The sequence below is a fragment of the Microcebus murinus genome, chromosome 5, assembly GCF_040939455.1.
Source record: "Microcebus murinus isolate Inina chromosome 5, M.murinus_Inina_mat1.0, whole genome shotgun sequence".
Lineage (NCBI taxonomy): Eukaryota > Metazoa > Chordata > Mammalia > Primates > Cheirogaleidae > Microcebus > Microcebus murinus.
The window spans coordinates 108,141,489-108,161,090 of record NC_134108.1 but is presented as its reverse complement, the minus strand read 5'-3'; the positions used below and the strand labels follow the sequence as shown (position 1 = coordinate 108,161,090).

At 38.5% G+C, this 19,602-nt stretch overlaps 1 protein-coding gene across 4 annotated transcripts in view; it reads right to left on the bottom strand.

Moving 5' to 3' along the window:
• The window catches only part of FKBP5 (FKBP prolyl isomerase 5), a 102,659-nt gene extending 83,854 nt beyond the window's left edge, over positions 1–18,805 (bottom strand). For 2 of the 4 annotated variants that reach the window (XM_020286977.2, XM_076003408.1), the window contains exon 1: positions 18,660–18,805. The gene's annotated coding sequence lies outside the window, so the exon portion shown is untranslated. Of the gene's footprint in view, positions 1–12,476; positions 14,587–17,813; positions 18,565–18,659 lie in introns of those variants that run through there. The other 2 variants (XM_076003406.1, XM_076003405.1) reach the window with 2 other exon arrangements.
• Positions 18,806–19,602: the final 797 nt, after the last annotated feature.

Below are 19,602 nucleotides of genomic sequence, written 5' to 3'. Positions count from 1 at the left end.
AGCTACTTGGGAGGCTGAGGCAGGAGGATCACTTAAGCCCAGGAGTTTGAGGTTGCTGTGAGCTATGATGATATCACTGTACGCTAGCCCAGGCAACAGAGCAAGATCCTATTTCAAAAAACAAACAACCTCCCCCAAAAAAAACCTGCTTAATGAGAAACTCATACATTCATTTGACAACCATTTATAGAAAACTTACTATGTGTCAAGCATTACGCCTGATGACCTAGTTCCTGCTCCCAAAGAGCTTACAGAAAGACCTTTGGTCTCTATTTTTCCTATTTCCTCTATAAGTCTGTGTTTTCACTATGCCAATTATGCGTAGGGCTCCCATAAAATAGATACAAGTTAAAAGAATCATTATATAAAAAAAAAGGCTTTAAAATGATTAGTGCCTATTTCCTCTATAATTAATTTTTAAAGTTAGTAGGAGCACAGTTTATAGAAAGAACAATTCAACAAGCACCCTTTCAAATAAACAAATGAAAAGAAGTAACCTAGATGTTAAATGAAGTTTAACAGAAATTAGCTAAAACATTCAAAAAGGAAAAAAAATCATAGGAAATTTTTATTTTCTTCGCTGACATATATCTTTACTAAATTTCTCTATAATGGGCCGGGCGCTGTGGCTCACGCCTGTAATCCTAGCTCTTGGGAGGCCGAGGCGGGCGGATTGCTCAAGGTCAGGAGTTCAAAACCAGCCTGAGCAAGAGCGAGACCCCGTCTCTACTATAAATAGAAAGAAATTAATTGGCCAACTGATATATATAGAAAAAATTAGCCGGGCATGGTGGCGCATGCCTGTAGTCCCAGCTACCCGGGAGGCTGAGGCAGAAGGATCGATCACTCGAGCCCAGGAGTTTGAGGTTGCTGTGAGCTAGGACGCCACGGCACTCACTCTAGCCTGGGCAACAGACAGAGTGAGACTCTGTCTCAAAAAAAAAAAAAAAATTTCTCTATAATGAACATGTAATACAATAATAGAGTAAAAGTTACTCTTGAAAAGAACCCTCCATTGCAACAGTAGATCAATCAGCTACTACATAAAGTCCAACTCCTTTTCCCACTATATCAGGCCCTTTATGGTCTGGCCTTATTGAAACTTCTTGTTTTTGTCAGCACAGAGCCCATTCCCCTTTCTGTAGGAAACAGTATTCTGGGACTTTCCTCTGGGAAACCACTGCTCCTCACCTCCTGGGCTGGGCGCAGCCTCCAGCTTTTGTCAGTTAGTGCTTTCTATCTCCTTAGCCACAATAACCGTTCCAGGGAACACATGACCCTAACAGTCCAAACCAAAGGCAACCCTGAAAAGAGACTAATTTTAATGAAGCTATTAAAATGATTTAAATTACTGACATAAAGTTCTTAAAAAGAACTTTCTAATAAATAGAAATTTCAACTTAATATGGCCTTTAAATGTTTTGTGTGACTATAACTGCAAATCATAACAACCGGCAGTGAAACAGTCATGGTTAAACCTCTTTTGTTAAAGCTCTTTTGTTGAGCTCAGGAGTTCAAAACCAGCGTGAGCATGAGTGGTGAGACCCCTGTCTCTGTTTAAAAATAGAAAAATTAGCTGGCTGTTGTGGGTGCTGAGGCAGGAGGATCACTTAAGCCCAAGAGTTTGAGGTTGCAGTGAGCTATGATAACACCACTGCACTATACCCAGGGTAACAGAGAGACCCTGTCTCAAAAAAAAACAAAAAAGAAAGAAAGAAATTGAAACTACTTCCCCCTTCATTTTAAATCAATAAAAAACTTCATGCTTGTCCCAAAGATATAAGAATGTTAAGTCCATATCAATCACATCCTATTAAAATAGCTAAATATAAGGTGGACATGATGGCTCATGCCTGTAATCCCAGTGCTTTGGGAGCAGGAGGATCCCTTGAGGCCAAGAGTTCAAAACAATCCTGGACAGTATACTAAGACCCCATTTCTAAAAATATTTAAAAAATTAGCTGGGTGTGGTGGTGTGCACCTATAATCCCACCTACTCAAGAGGCTGAGGCAGGAGGTTCCCTTGAGCTGAGGGTCTAAAGGCTGCAGTAAGCTATGATCGTGCCACTGCATTCCAACCCGGGTGACGCAGTGAGGCCCTGACTCAACCAACCAAACAGGAGAAACAGCTAAGTACAGAAACAGTTAAGAAAATATAGGTCCACCAGAAATATATATTAATCATATCTCCTCTGTCACAAATTTTTTAGAACTTCAAATACAAAGACTCCTATAATTAGTATTTCATGAGGCACCTCATGATAATGGCACAATACCTAAGAAAACACTTGAGCTCCACTTAATTTTTCAAAAAATTTTTTATCAACTAATCATTTTCTCAACACTAAGAAAACTATAGAGTATATTAATAGATCACAGGAAAACAAAGTTCAATTCAATTTAAGAAAATAAAACGTAACCATAAGAATTTCCTAAGTATGCAATGGGCTAACTTGTACAATAGGGGCCTCCCCTTCCTTGGAACTAAACTAAAATTCTGTAATTCTCTGAAAATAAGACATCCTTGAAGAATTCAACTGTTGTGCCAGCTGTTTTATTTCTTGAAAGAGTATGGCTGAACACATATAATAATCTGTTGCATTTTTTTCCTAGCATTGCACAATGTTCCTGGCCTACAATGCACATACTGTATCCATTATGTTTAAGCAACTGACAGCATTGTTCTAAGAATCCTTACTATTTATCTCTAACTAAATACATATATAAATTTTTCAGTCTTCAAATGATCACGGATTTCAGGAAAGAATCATATATATTTTTTCCACACAGTCTAAATACAATACATTTCCTGAACTTTTAGCTTTCAGTTTCCTGTTCGTCAATGGCTACAACTCTAGAGGCAATACATAAACACATCCTATCCATGGTATTTCCACTTTAACAACAGTGGACATGAACTTAATATGACCAAATATAATTACAGTACACATAATGATACCTGATGGCTAAAACAGCAATAGTAGAAATTTTTTAATTTATAAAAATAGAAATATAAATTATGTTCCTTATATAAGAATTCACATAACAAACCTGATTAATAACTTAGGACTCAGAAAAAGTTTCTCTCATCTGAAAAACTGATATGCTTTCTTTATCAGACAATAACCATAAAACCCATCCTGTTTCCTTTTTTTCTCTTTCTTGCCAGGAAGCTCAGAGCTAAATTTAATGTTCAAACACAGAAACTATCTTGCCTCACGTTATTGGTATAAAAATTTCTTCCTACTCCCTCATACTGCTCATTATTTCTCAAGTGATTTACACTCATTTTCTGATTTTGTTTTTAATGTTCCTGTCCTTTTTTGTTTTAATTACAAACTATCAAATCATTTTCAATGGATTAGTATTATATAAAGTAAAAGAAACTTAATGACTTAAATTTATATGTTCACATCATTGTATGACTTGTTTACGTAAAATATGGGCTCTAAAATGTATTTTCCTCTTTTAAAGTTATTTCGCATCATTCATGATTCACTTTTAGAAAAGTCAATGACAATTTTTTTAAATAAATGAATGATAAAGTGACACAAGAATCAAAACTTAAATTACTGAATTAGAGGTACCTGATTAGGAGGATTAGAAATTTTTAAATGTTTTAAATTTACTAATAAAATTGGTCTGGCAAAGCTAGATAACTGTCATAAAAATTAACTCACAGAAAGTGTATTAAATTCTCATATACTGATTATCAGCATCCTTAGCTGCAAAATAGATAATAGTTACAAAAATGTTAAAATAGTCTAAAAATCTAAGAAAAAACTCAGCCATACTTGTTTAGAAATTAAAAACACCCACATACACATGAAAACATTTAGTATTACGGTAGTACCAAAATGTTTGTTAAATGGAGACAAAAATAAAGTATTAAGTGAACAAAACCAGTATGGAGATGAAAAGAAACTACAATCCAAGCTAACAAATCTAGCCAACAAAAATATACAAATATATAAACAAAAACATCAAAATTAAACAAAAAAATCTAGACTATAATCATATTAAAAATGGAAAAGAGAAATGAATATATTTTATAACAGAGACAACAGCCTATGAGAATGCATAACATAATATTAAAGCTCCTCACAAGCTTCAGGAGACACAAAAACTAGAAAATGATAATAAATGACAGGAACAAGGTCGTCAAATAATACATATAAAATGAAAGTGACAAAAATCAATTGTCTCTTTCTCTCTCTCTCAAGATATGAGAATTGTGGGGTTAATACCTAAAGAAGTTAAATTATAAAAAGCTTAATATTCTAATAATGAAGTTAACAAATTTATTACTACATAAATTCAGAAGGAAAAGATACTAAACAACCATAAATATCCAGTTTAACATTTTTTTCTCAAACAACAATAAAATAATTTAGCATAAGAAACATATTAAAAATAGAAACAGAAGTTCCAAGACATTACATCAAGGGGCTAAGAGAAATCTAAACACATACACATACACACACACACACACACACACACACACACACGAATTCAGCCCTCAATAAAAACCCAAATCTAATTTTGAAGCATTTTTCTTCCCTCTTAATAGCATAATTAGAAGATAAAATATGTTATAAAGGGTAATCATCCAAATACAAAACAAGTCACAGATCAGAAGAGGTGGGTGGAATCCTCTTCTCCCTTCAGAAAAATGAAGACAGGAAAAAGAAACCAAACCATGAGAAATATAAGTAAGTGATCTGATACAAGGCATTGAGGATATGGGAAAAATTTTTTGTATAGACATTAGTGGATTATATAACCTCACAGTGTTTAAAAATGATTTTAAAAATTAGTATTTCAGTAAAAATGAATCTAATCCAAAAGCCTGTTTTGGAAGGAATGTGGCAGAATTTGTAGAGGTCTGGGGCATCTTTATGATACTCACGCCATTCTTTCTTTAATCATGGGAAAGAATACAGAACATGAAAAGATTACCAGCTGCAAAACAATTGCATGATGAAATAATGCTTATAAAGTGACTAAAAAGTATTTCTCTACTATGCAAATTTTCAAAATGCAGAGAGGACATCTTGCCACATAAAAACAATACATTCAAGGGAATAAAAGGATATGATAGTGAATTGGTGATTGGGAACTAACATTTATACATGAGGAAAACTACCTACTCTGTAAAAAGGGAAAGGAATATTTATTGACCAGACACAGCTTAGGGCTTTATAAATATTCTATCACGTTGTATCTAGATAGGAAAGTGAAGAAAATGCTTAAAGAAAGTTCTCAGCTTATGTGTGGCATATATTAAAATGTAAGAGACTGAAGACAGTTGGTTGGTGTAAGCTCAGAGACTACTACTGCAACAGCAGAAGTGCAGGGCCAGGGCGGTGAGGTAAAGGCCCAATGGTTCCCAACTTTCCATGCTAATAGTACTGTCCTACCAATAGCTCTGTAAAAGAACCTATGTTTCATCATGATAGAAACAAAAAGTCCACGTTTGGGAGAATACTATTTATGTTTATAACACTATTATATTTATAATTTACAACTGTAAAAATGAAAGAAAGAAACCTTTTCCTTCTCAAAGCAGATTGTGTAGTATTGGTTTTAAGCATTATTTTAAGAATAGTGATGTTCACTCAAGAAATGTAATCAGGCCGGGCGCGGTGGCTCACGCCTGTAATCCTAGCACTCTGGGAGGCCGAGGCGGGCGGATTGCTCGAGGTCAGGAGTTCGAAACCAGCCTGAGCAGCAGCGAGACCCCGTCTCTACTATAAATAGAAAGAAATTAATTGGCCAACTAATATATATAGAAAAAATTAGCCAGGCATGGTGGCACATGCCTGTAATCCCAGCTACTCGGGAGGCTGAGGCAGTAGGATTGCTTGAGCCCAGGAGATTGAGGTTGCTGTGAGCGAGGCTGACGCCATGGCACTCACTCTAGCCTGGGCAACAAAGCGAGACTGTGTCTCAAAAAAAAAAAAAGAAATGTAATCACAGGCTTCTCATTAATAAGGATGAGTTATTATATTATTCCTGGTACTAAAATTTTTTGTATTGGTGTTTAACAGCAATAGCAGAAAAATTATTGATAGCACTATAATAATTCCTACCCAGAAGGCTGAGACTCATGCTAAGATGACAGTAAAAAACAGCCCTATTTTAACCCTGAAAGGTGCAGGCTTGCTCACTAATTAGCTGTGGATCTTGTGCAGGCAACTTTACTTCCTCTACACCTCAATTTCATCATCTGTAAAACAAGATGGTTGGACTAGGGGATATTCCCCTTGCCTCTTCCCTTTGTCCCTCTCCCTGGTCCTTCCTACCTTATGGCTTTGTGATTTAGGATCTAGACTAGAGTTTTGAGGCTGCGAAGAAAAAACAGTAGCAGAAACCCACTAAATTTTGGAGAAAAGGAATAAGAATTATGTAAACAACTAGAATACACAGAAAAAGAGAAAGTTAGCCAAACATGTTTACAAAGAAATGGACAAACTAAAGAGGTACAATGGTTCACGAGAGAACATCATGAGCTTCACTGTCAAAATTAGTATGAATAGAGGTTTCAGCTATTTTGAAATCAAGAAAGACAGGGAGAAATGCTAGAGATCCGGACTTAGAAATATGATCTTTAACATGCAAGAGCCCTTGATGAATAACCCAAGAAATCTTCTCAAGTTCCCTCGGTATATGTGGAAGAGATGTCATACTCTGGCTTAACTCTGCCCCAACATAATCATTCACTATTTTCCAACAGGTTATCCCTCTAGCCAATTTGGCTTTATCATTTCAAATAAACCTAGAATATCTCCCCTTCGTTATCACTCAATGCTCTCTCTGAAATGCATTCTCCCTTCTCTGAACTTATTAATAATAATTTCTCAAGCTCTAACAGTGTCTAAGGAGCCATTCCAAGTGTTTCACATGTATTAACTCATTTAATTCTCTCAACAATCCTAGGAGGGAGGTTAAGTAGCAGAGGCTACTTAAACACAGGCAATCTGACTCCAAGGAGCCTGTCAACTTGCTCACTAGTCCTTCAAAGCTCAGGTCAAGTCTGTCACCTTCCTCATGTTCTCATCTTAGCAATATTCCTGCCTCTGGAGCCCTTAAGTAAACACTCATCTGCCACTTACCATGGCTTCTAGGTTGTTATTTATCTTTTGTGCATATGTTTTATCTTTCCTGAGAACAGGATCGTATCCTATTTATTTTAAAATATTACTTAAAACCTAACAGAACTGAATAAATATCTGGAGCACAGCAGTGCTTATTAATGAAAGTGTAATAGTATTTAGTATTTATTGAAGATATATATCAGGCGCTGACCTAAGTGCTCTTCGTGTATTGTCCCATTTAATCCTCACAACAACCTTGAGGTAGGTATTAATCTTGTCCCTTGCCCCATATTATAGATGGGGAAACTGAGGCTTAGAGAAACTAAATATCTCCTTCAATATTACAAGGTGGTAGTGATAAGATTGAGTCTTACTTAAGAGTTTACTACACCATACTCTTAAATCCCAGCCTTACCACAAAACACCTTGAAGAAAGAATCCATCCTAACAATTCCATTCAACTTGTACATACTCACTAGCAGTACTTTAGCATTACTGAATGTGGAGGATTCAGAATTAGAGGTACAGCTGCTTCCTTAAAGACACTCACAGTCCATTAAGACTTCAGGACGAAACTTACATCACTGGCAGAGTCATGATCATCATAACTTAAGACCTTAACTTATATTTTAGGAGTAAAATCAAAATAATCCTTGGAAACTCTCTTCCACACCATTCCTTCTCCCTTCAGGCTTGCCCACTCCCTTTTACCCTAGGATTCATCTCTCTAGTTGCTGTATTATAGAGTAGATGGGTCCCATTAATCCTAATAAATATTAGGATATCTGAATTTAAATCAGTGATAGCTTGGACTCAAGGGTCCATCTGATGAATTCCAGGCCCATAATGAAATATGGGTAATAAAGGACAGCTGGAAAAAGCAGCAGCAAGAAGCAGCAGAGAAATGAGATTATAAAGTCACACTGTAAAACAAAGATAACAAGAAAAACCAAGAAAGTGGATACAAATAGAAGGTGAAAATAAGGGCCTAGAAAAAATTCAGTAAAGAGACATAAAAAAAAAAAAAAAAAAGAGACATAGATAAATCCAAACCCATTTTACAAGTGCTGACTCTTTTAATCATTTCTTTTCCCAACCTTTAATGGAAACAAAAAATATGTATATGAAATAGCCACTGAAAAATCATTAACTAGGAATAGCAAATAAATTAGGAGTGTTTTCCTGAGAAACCACTTATCTTAGAATTTCAGAGCTGCAAAGGGACCTTAAGACACTATCTAAACCAACCCACCCATTTTATAATTAGAGTAAAACATGCTCAATATTATACAGCTACTTAGTAGCAACACTTGTGAATCTCATTTCAGTGTCTATTCCTACCTCACCAGGCTTCCTAAAGATAGTATATTTTTCTCCTCTTTTTTCCACCCTTAATAATCATTAAATTGATTTCTGCATAAGCATTTCAGAATCCCTGTATTGCCCTCAGTTCCCTTAGAAGAAAATAATGAGATATGCTGAGTTATCTAGGCCAATATAGGATTCCATTCTCTTATCCCCAAAGTCAGTAATCTTAAATTGGGTCTTGGTTCCCACCAGGAGGAAATTCTAACATTTCCCAGAAAAGCAGAAAGAAAAAGATCTCTATAAGCTGAACAAAAACAAGCCAAGTTGGTAAACAACCCCCCATCTGGAAAGGAATCAGGCCTGAGACCCCGAGAGGCTAGACAACCACTAGTGGGAAGTACCATTGGTATCACTTATTTTCTCCTTTCTATTTTATATCCTCCCAACTAACCTCAAGCTCTTATCTTTCTGACAAACTTCAATTCTGGAAGCCTGTAAAGAGAAGGCAAAGTAATGAAATAGAGTATCATGTCACTTTCACCAAAGGTGAATTTTTAAATGGGAACTATCTTGGTCAGGAAGTATGAGAAAAGGGCTAGGAGAAGAGACTTCAAGTGAACCCACAGACCTGTACTTTTGGCCACAAAAACTCTACAAAATCCTGAAAATGTGTTGTACACACTCACTTCAGCATTTCTCCTACTACAAAACACTCAGACATTCTGGGCTGGCAGGAAGTCATCGTGGGCCACATCTGTAGTTTAAGAAATTCTGCTGCTCAAACCCCTTGAAAAACTGTGGGCCCTGCCAGCCACCATTCACCAGGTTTGAGCTGAGTGATTTGGCAACCATCCATATCACCTTGGTTTAAATATAATTATTACCTAGGCCTTAAAAATTATGCCTCTGCCTCTATGGCTGACTGAAGCCTTCTCTAGAAGGGAAGAAATGTCCTATTTTACTTCAGGAACATTTCTTAGTCTTAATATGTATAAAGTTTTTTTACAGGTGAAGGCTAACTTCCTGCTTTAATATGTTAACCAAATTAGGACAAGTATAATAGAAATGAAAGGGACAAAAAGATAAAAGACACATTATAAAGTTAGAAACAAAGGGATTTAGTGACTCATTGAGCTTAAGAAGTAAAGGAAGAGTCAAAAATGACCCATAATAACAATGTAGTCATTAACAGCAAAAGAGGGAAGTCAGGAAGAGCAGCATTTTAGCTGGGAGGTGGGGGAGGGGAGTGGGGAGATGTTGGTATGCAGATGCTACAAAGATGGTATTAATATTTAAATAAATTTCATTTCAAGACACAGGTGAAGTTTTAGACCTCAAGTTTAGATATCGATGTAGATTTAGGGTCTAAAAAGGGGTGGAAGTTAAAGCACTGCAATGGTTGAGTTTTTAGAGGGGAAAAAAGGAGCAAAAGAATATTGAAACAACTACATTCCTCAGATACTACACTAACCTAACTATCCAGATGAGTAAGTACCTTACTCTACAGATATTCTAATGAAAAGCTTAAAATTAACATTTCTTTTTCTTTTCCAGGCTATGAATTGACAAAAAGAAAATAAAGATAAAAATACTTTCATAATTATCATTTGTCCAAAGTCAATTCTCTGAGCTAAAACACTGCTTTTTAAGTTTCTCTATAAAAAAATCTTTTGAAAAAAAAAAACAGAAAAATATGGTACACCAATATTACCACTATTTTACAATATTTGTGAGAATCCAACAGTTTAAAAATCACACTAACTAAAATGTCAATAATTAATGAATCTGGAGAATGGGTACATGGCAGTCTCATTAATAAATCTGGAAAACAGGGACAAGGAGGTTCATTATACTATTTTCTCCAGTTCTATGTGTGAAACTTTTGTGATAAAATGTCTAAAAGGCTATCTATAAGTATTTCTAAATTTCTATCTTTATTTAAGGCTGACAATTGAAAACAAAATTCTAGCAGATTAACAGATAAGTATTAATATATTTCATATGTTTTCTTTATTCTTTTTTTTTTTTTTTTTGAGACAGAGTCTTGCTCTGTTGCCCAGGCTAGAGTGCCGTGGCGTCAGCCTAGCTCACAGCAACCTCAAACTCCTGGGCTCAAGTGATCCTCCTGCCTCAGCCTCCCAAGTAGCTGTGACTACAGGCATGCGCCACCATGCCCAGCTAATTTTTTCTATATATTTTTAGTTGTCCAGCTAATTTCTTTTTATTTTTTTAGTAGAGACAGGGTCTCACTCTTGCTCAGGCTGGTCTTAAACTCCTGAGCTCAAACAATCTGCCCACCTCAGCCTCTCAGAGTGCTAGGATTACAGGCATGAGCCACCACGCCCAGTCTGTTTTCTTCATTCTTGATAGACCAATGATATCCATAATGAAATAAGGCCTAGTGTGTCCTTTTGGTGGAACAGGAACATGTTCATTAAATGAAAAAAGTTAGTACTTTTATCTCTGTTCACTGGTATTAGACATCTGTCATTCTTCAATGAAATTATGTTTTTGTTGAAAAATATATAAGCCATATAAATGTATCATTTTGATTAGTAAAAGCAAAATAAATGTTTACCTTGAATATCAATGATTAATTTGTGGGGTTTTTTTGTTTGTTTTTTGAGACATGGTCTCACTCTGTTGCCCAGGCTAGAATGCAGTGGCACAATCATAGCTCACTGCGACCTCCAATTCCTGGGCTCAAGTGATCCTCCTACCTTAGCCTCCCAAGTAGCTAGGTCTACAAGCACAAGCCAGTACACTCAGATAATTTTTGTATTTTTTTTTTTTTTTTGGTAGAGACAGGGTCTTGCTATATTGCCCAGAATGGTCTTGAATTCTCGACCTCAAGTGATCCTCCCACCTTGGCCTCCCAAAGGGCTTGGATTATAGGTGTGAGCCACTGCCAGCCTCTCAACGATTAATTTGCTGCAACATCTGATTAGCTTTCCAATTACTTCAAACATCTTTCACTGTACTAAATAAACTACTTTCTGACATAGATGAAGAAAAAGATTTTAAAAAATGAATTAATATCCATTAATTATACCTAATCCTAAATTGTTAAGAACACATATTAAAATTATATAAAATATTAGGTAGAAGGGAAAAGTTGAACTTTTTTAACAATTATCATTGTTCAAGCTATAATTTAAATAGATTTAATTCAAATCAAATCACACTATTGAGGCTATAGGAACACCAAAACTAGCAGACAGTGACAGATTCACTTTAGATTACCACTCGCTGATGATCAAGAATAGTTACATGTTAACAAGAACCAAACTTTCCTCTCTATGATAAACAGCACCACCCAAAAACAACAACCTGATTTGTTTCCCTCTTCTTCTATCTGGTAAGTCCCAGGATAGTAAAAACTATGCATGTCTGTGCAAAACCTAGCACACTGAAGGTGTGCAACTCTTAACAGGAATAATCACCACCTTCAATTCCCAGAAAGCTAGGTTTCAGTCTCATTCCCTAGGTGACCTGCACAGGATAACAAAATAAAACAGGGTTTCCTTGCTGGCAGTTCGACCTTGAATTATCTTCAGGTTCCTGTTTCTTCTAACAGAAACATGCAGTCATGAAATTTCAGTGAAAAGCAACATAAATACATGCATGCGGAAACAAATGACAGTCAACGATTCTCTTTTTCTGCATCATTATTAAACCACTGGTTAATTCCTAATGGAAGTATTTCACTTTTTTCAGATAACAAGATAATTCTCACTTTCAACAAATTTAGCTTTTTTCTTCATTAAAGTAAAATTTACACACTGTAAAATGCACCAATCTTAAGTATTCAGTAAGTTTGAACAAATGTATACAACAGTTGGTAAGTCTGGATACAGGTATATGGAAGTTCTTTATACTAGTCTTGCAAATTTTCTGTAAGTTAAAAATTATATGAAAATAAAGTTACCTGAAAAGTGTATAATTGAATTACCATTCCCCAAATCAAGTTATAGAATATTCCATCACTCCAGAAAGTTCCCTTGTACCCTCTTCCAGTCAACCACAGTCCCTACCCAGAGGTAACCACTGTCCTGATTTCTATCACCATACCTTAATTTTGCCTGTTCTTCTATATTTCATAAATGGCATCATATAGCACATACTCATCTGTGTCTGGCTTCTCTTGCTCTGAACCGTATTTCTGAGACTCATCTACGTCGTCATGTGTATCAGTGGTTCATTCCTACTGTGAAAAAAACACTATCAACATTCTGCACTAGTCTTTTTGTGGACATATACTTTATTCCTCTTGGTGCAATAAGATTTCACTGGGGAAAAAATAGTTTCACATATAAATAAGCCTGGGAAATAAGGCAGTATAGACAGATAGTTATATATACACATATATATAGTAACTATATATATCTATATAAAAATAGATATTTGATATTTATATATACATGTGTATTTGTATGTATATATGGTCACACATATATAAGCTCAAATAATTCTGAGAAGTCTACTTAGGGCCAATAAAATATTTTTTAAAACCTTATAAAAGTTCATAGTGAAAATAAATCTAAAATGGGAAAGATGACCATCCCAATTTTTCTTAGCCAGTTTATGTTGTAACCTAAGACTCATTCAAAAGAGACACAAATTTCTCTCCATGTAAATTACCATTATGCTTCAATGAAACACCTTCTTTTTATAACAAATATCTCCTACCAAACCAGAATTTCAGAACATTAACTATAATCATCTACTACATAATTTTTATGCTAGCAACAAAACCTAAAATATTTATTAAGATTATAAGACTGTTTTATTGTCTTGCTTTTTTTAAAAAAAAGTTAAATATGAAAATAATTTCATTGGTTAATATTTAACGTGGGTAAAGAACATTCCATGCTCACTCAGAATATATTCTGATAAAGACTCAATCTCTAGGATGTTTCCTCCATTCCCAAAAGTACCTTACTGCAGCATTAAGTTCTATGCTTGAGATATTGTGACTTTCAAATTCCACTGTAATATTCAGCTGACAAAAAAGGAGGTACTTTAATTTTCAGAGATAGGAACATTAAGAAACCACACACAAATCTGATGTTTGAAGAGATGTATTTGAAATTCGCAACCCTGCTTTCGATAATCAGATTGACCACTGTCATTTAGCATCATCTATAAATTGCCAAGATTGAAGCAGAATGCTACAAATGATTCTGGAAATTTACCACTGCCCGCTTAGGAAAGGTTTGCAACTACAAATGGGAAAAAACAACCCTTTTCTAGTCTTGATCTTTCTTTCTCTTCTATTCCTCCTTCCAAAAAATGAGCAATTTCAAAAACATACAATTCAAATGTACTACATTTTTAATCTTAAAAAACAGCCTTAACATTTGGTTGTTCCCTTACCTTCACAGACATGCAACTGTTTACTGAAAAACCCACTATTTCACTCTGAAAATACATCATTTTCATTTTTCTAATAATTGTACCTTTTTCTAAAAGAAAAACAGCCTTGATTAAGCCTGGATTTTGATTATAAAAATGACTGCAACTCCAAACAGTTACAATCACCAACTTCAGTATCTTTTGCCTGATTGTTTTAAAGAACGAAAATAAAATTTTATTCTTATTTTTAAAACGTTTTGCTTCCAGACCAAGTAAAAAACAAGTACACCGAACATATAAACCCCACACTCCCTCTGGTGGTCCTTTACTCTCATTAACCAAAAGTCTTCCAAAAGACTACAAGTAAATACTAAATAAAGCATAAAATGTAGGTCAATTCTCATAATAAAGTACTCTAAGAGGTGCAAATTATTTTGAGTACTGGAATTTAAGCATTCTAAATATTGCTAAAATATCCTTGTTAATCAGTTAGCTACAACCTGTTGGTGAATACAGCCCTACTATAAATTATTTTAACCTGTCTCATTTGGCAGCACTGTCTTTTACACATAAACACCTTATTTAAAATTAAATCAAAAATTAGATCATTTAAGTGGTTATTTTTTAAGTCAATAGTTATGTGATTTACATACCATCATCCACCCAATCTCAGATGAGTATAGATTTAATTTTCTTTACACTTTTGGGGATGCAATGTAAGAATTTTAAAATGTATTATAGGCCGGGCGCGGTGGCTCACGCCTGTAATCCTAGCTCTCTGGGAGGCCGAGGCGGGCGATTTGCTCGAGGTCAGGAGTTCAAAACCAGCCTGAGCAAGAGTGAGACCCCGTCTCTACTATAAATACAAAGAAATTAATTGGCCAACTGATACATATATAAAAAATTAGCCGGGCATTGTGGCACATGCCTGTAGTCCTAGCTACTTGGGAGGCTGAGGCAGTAGGATTGCTTGAGCCCAGGAGATTGAGGTTGCTGTGAGCTAGGCTGACGCCACGGCACTCACTCTAGCCTGGACAACAAAGCGAGACTCTGTCTCCAAAAAAAAAAAAAAAATGTATTATAGAAAAATTCAGAAATATAAAAAATACTAGAAAAAAATCTAATTACTAATCAGCTAGATTAGAAAGTTCACACAGGCCGGGCGCGGTGGCTCACACCTGTAATCTTAGCACTCTGGGAGGCCAAGGCGGGTGGATCGCTCGAGGTCAGGAGTTCAAAACCAGCCCGAGCAAGAGCGAGACCCTATCTCTACTATAAATAGAAAGAAATTCATTGGCCAACTAATATATATAGAAAAAATTAGCTGGGCATGGTGGCGCATGCCTGTAGTCCCAGCTACTTGGGAGGCTGAGGCAGGATCGCTTGAGCCCAGGAGTTTGAGGTTGCTGTGAGCTAGGCTGACACCTCGGCACTCACTCTAGCCTGAGCAACAAAGTGTGACACTATCTCCAAAAAAAAAAAAAAGACAGTCACATAGTTTCAAAATTATAAAATGTAGATATTTAATTGTTCAGCATAAATTTATTACAGAATTAAGTGTGCCAAAATATGTACAATACATAATCTTCTTTAGGAATTGTGAAACATTACATTAAAGGCCTATAGAGGATATTCTTAATGCCAGGTACAATATACATATTACTATTAAAGCAGTAATAATGTTTATAATAGTGTCATTTGATCTATCCTCGAATTTAACTGTTTTATTTTTTTTTTTATTTTTTTATTTTTTTTTTTTTTACCTCCAAGGTTCTGCTTGATAACTGTTTTAATATGTCTCTGGGTTTTGTAGCTTTATTCATTTAAAAATATTTATACCCCCATCCCTAAACGCAAATAGTGCTGTACCTGAGGGTAAACGACTTAAACACACTCCCCAATGTTTATTGTGTAGTGTGAGAATTCAGCTTATGCTTAATTTTGAAACTGAAATGTGGTTGATAATTTTATGATATGATCTACCACAAGTTAAAGTACATAAAAACCAGTAATTAAAATATCTAAAAACTGAAGTTTAAAATGGGCTTTTGTGTACATAAGTTTACACAAAAATATAACTTTATGATATGTGTGTGGCATGCTTACTCATCATCAAAAGATAAGGATTATAAATTCCCTAATTACAAATAGTAGTTAATATATTCCTGTACACTAAAGAGCAATTATATAAATGAGCTACAACAATGAAAGCCCCAGTCTTATAAGATTCCTTACAACTATTTATATAGAATAAACCCACTCTACATGAGGATGAGTCATTGTTCAACCAATCTACCCTCTCACTAAGCATCAAAAAGCCAACTTAGGCAGGCACTGGTGGCTCAAGCCTGTAATCCTAGCACTCTGGGAGGCCGAACGGGTGGATCCCTCAAGGTCAGGAGTTTGAAACCAACCTGAGCAAGAGCGAGACCCTGTCCCTACTAAAATAATAGAAAGAAATTACTTTGACAACTAAAAATATATAGAAAAAATTAGCCGGGCATGGTGGCACATGCCTGTAGTCCCAGCTACTGGGGAGACTGAGGCAGGAGGATCTCCTGAGTCTAAGAGTTTGAGGTTGCTGTGAACTAGGCTGACGCCACAGCACTCTAGCCCGAGCAACAGAGTGAGACTGACTCGCAAAAAAAAAAGCCAACTCAGCTTTTAACAGCAATAACTTCTACAGCTATACAAAAAGGATGTTCTGTCTTCTCTGCACTAATTCACTCTAAGCTGAGAAGCCCTTAGAAAACTAAACCCCAAATATACAATCTTTTCTAATCCAAGAATAAACAGAAAATCGAAGATTTAATTATTGCCTAATAAATATTTTAAGTTTTTCATGTTAAACTGATCAAAATTATGTCTAAAAATAATTCACCCAAAATTTCAATAACTAAAAAAATGAGATTTGTAAACATACTTGTTTTATTAAATGTTGGAAAGAGAAAGGCCTCATAACATAAGCTTGTTGTTTCAGAGAAATAAAGTAATTTTTAAGGCCATCTTTGATTTAAAAAAAAATCTCAAATAATCACAATTACTGGTTAAAGAGTTCACCTTTCAACCGTGAACTCTTATTAAGGTGAACTTGTATTAGCTATTAGCTAACTCTAATTAGCAAAATAAATAAAATGACCATTCAATGAGCCACTAATAATTAGCATAATTGAGTCAAAATGAGTAACTATATTCTTAAGTTAAACTTTATCTCTGAAGTATTAATCATATCCAATACAAATATCAAACGACGACTCATTAGAAGAAAAAAATTTAGTAAACTAAATTAAATGTTTCTCACGAATGATGTGTTATAAATAACTTTCGTCTTAAAAATGTATTTTAAAAATACAGAATCCCTATATCTTTCTATAGAGTCCCTAAATTGGTCAGGGCCGTAATTGTAGATTGTTAAGCAGAAGTCATCTGGGAGAGAGACAGACAGAAAATTGTAAATGAAAGTAGACAGAATAAAAATTTCCCACCAGAATAAAAGTATCTACAAGTCAATCCTTGATTTTTAATTCAAGCGGCTACTATAATTCTGCAAGAAACCCTGATGAGGGGAGGGGGACAGAACTCCCAGACTATTAAAAATACTTAACCAAAATATGGTTTAACTTTTCCCTTGGCCACAATCTAACAAAATGGTAAGACAATGAAAATAAACACTCCTGTCTATCCTCAGAGAGGCGAAGAAAGCTCCCATTCAATGCTAAGCCTTATTCCACTGGAAAACATACTCTTGAAAAGTAAATCCAAAACCACCAGCTCAAACTGCTTCATGCAGAATTTACTGAATGGCGGCCAAACGCTGTACAGTGTGTCCTGAACCACACTGAAGGATATCTGGAGTTCTGCATTCTCCACTTACAACTTGTACCTTGCCATGCTTTTGCCAGCACTGCAGAAAACGATTTTGGAAATGAGACTAAAATGTTCCTCCTGGCTCGTTAATTGAGAAAAGGCGATCTACGCCCTGATCCCCCAATATATATATATATATTTTTTTAGCAATGCCGATTTTTGACTCGCATACTGTCGCCAGCCCACCTTTTTAGACGGTCAGTAAAGCGGAAGCTGTTTTAACGTCCCGGGACTAAACTGGGAGCCCTAAAACAACTTTCAGCCGGCTTTTACCCGGCACGGGAAGGATCACGGAACGGCGCGGCACGGACGCCCTCAACAAGTGGCCGAGCGCGGCGGCGCTCCCGGTCCAGTCCCAGGGCGCAGGTGAGCGGGGAACGCCCATCCTCAGCGCGGCCGCCGAGCAGGCGGGCAGCGCCGGCGGCTCCGTTATCCGCGCCCGCCGGCCCGCCAGGTGCGCGCGTCTGCCCGCGTCCGCGGCGTCCCGGCTCGGCGCAGCCGGGCTCGAGTTCTCCCGCCGCCCGGGCCTGGGAAGCGAAGTTTCGCTCCCGCCGCGGCAGCGCTGCCCGGACGCCGCCGGCTCTCCGAGGGTCCCGCCGCCTGCCCCGGGCGGCCGCGGTCCCCGAGCAGCGGGCCTCGGGCGAGGCGGGGGCCGCAGACGAGAGCCCGGGCGGGACCTGTCACCCGGGCGGGAAACAAAAGCCGAGTGAGGACGAGCGGGCGCGACCGGCCTCGCCTCCGCGAGGGGGAGCGCGGCGGGGCGGGGAGGGCTCCCGCGGCCACCCGGCTCCGCGCCTCCCGCAGGGAGCGCCGGCCCCGCGGCCCAGGCGGCGCGGCGAGGGGCTCCGCGGCGGGTCCGAGGCCCCGGCGCGCCCACCGCGAGGCTTCCGCGCCCGACGCGCCGCTCCCGGGCAGGGGAGCCGCGTGAGGGGGCGGGGAGGCGGCGCGGCCGCGGCGGGACCGCGAAGGAGGGAATTCGGTTCCCGGGGCGCGCGGCCCGCCGCCCCATCCCTGCGGCCATGGCGCCGGTACCTGTCGCCGCGGGGCTCGCCGGCTCCGTGTCTCTCCGCCTGGCCCGCGCGCCGCTCCCCGTCAGCCCGCCCAGCAGGCCGCCCGCGCGCTGGACACCGCCGCCCAAGACTGGCAGCGCCCGTGTGCCGGCCCGAATCCCCCGGGCAGCGCCCGGCGCTGTCCCGCCCCCACCGGCCGCAGGACCCGCTTTCCATAGGGCCCCGGGGCTGTCAGTCCGCCCCCAAAAGGCGCGCGGGCTGTCGCTCTGCCTGTCCGGATTGGTGGCCGCGTGCCGTCCAAGGAAATGAGGCCCCGCCCCCGCTCATTTGCTTCCCCGCCTCCCCACGCCTGCCCACGTGTCTGGCCCTTGCTCTTTGTGGGGGCCTTAGAAAAGGGATGGAGGAAGCTGAGCGACCTCCCCTCACAACCCCCCCTTGCCTCCTGAGAAACTAATACCTAAACAAGCTAGTTGGCTTCACGTCTGTGTGGTCCCCCTGAAGGCTCTGCCCCGCTTGTCCGCCCACCAGGCCTGCCCTGAGGCTGCGGAGGGGCAGGCCGGGCTGTTTGTGCCTCGGGGTTAGCCTTAGGAAGCAACCCCGGGACGTCAAAGATGCCCAGTTAGGACTGGGGAATCGCAGAACCAATTTAGCACATAGCACCTCCCTCTGGACACCCAGTGACTGTGACGACCTGGCTTTCCCATGACTATCTATCTTTCAAATATGAGAGCCCAGGCGATTAAGACAGGAAAGGGCCCTGAAAACGGCTGTGTTCTACTCCAACTCCAAAGGGGAGACTCCTGAGCCAACACAACTTCAAGATGGGCCCCCTGCTTCCACCTAGATGACCACCTCTGAGTCACTCCCACCTGGGAGCACCTGGGCCTTAGAGAATCTCTAGCTCAATCCTCTCATTTTTGAGGAAACAGAAACCTAAAATCCCATAACTAGTTAACTATGTGACA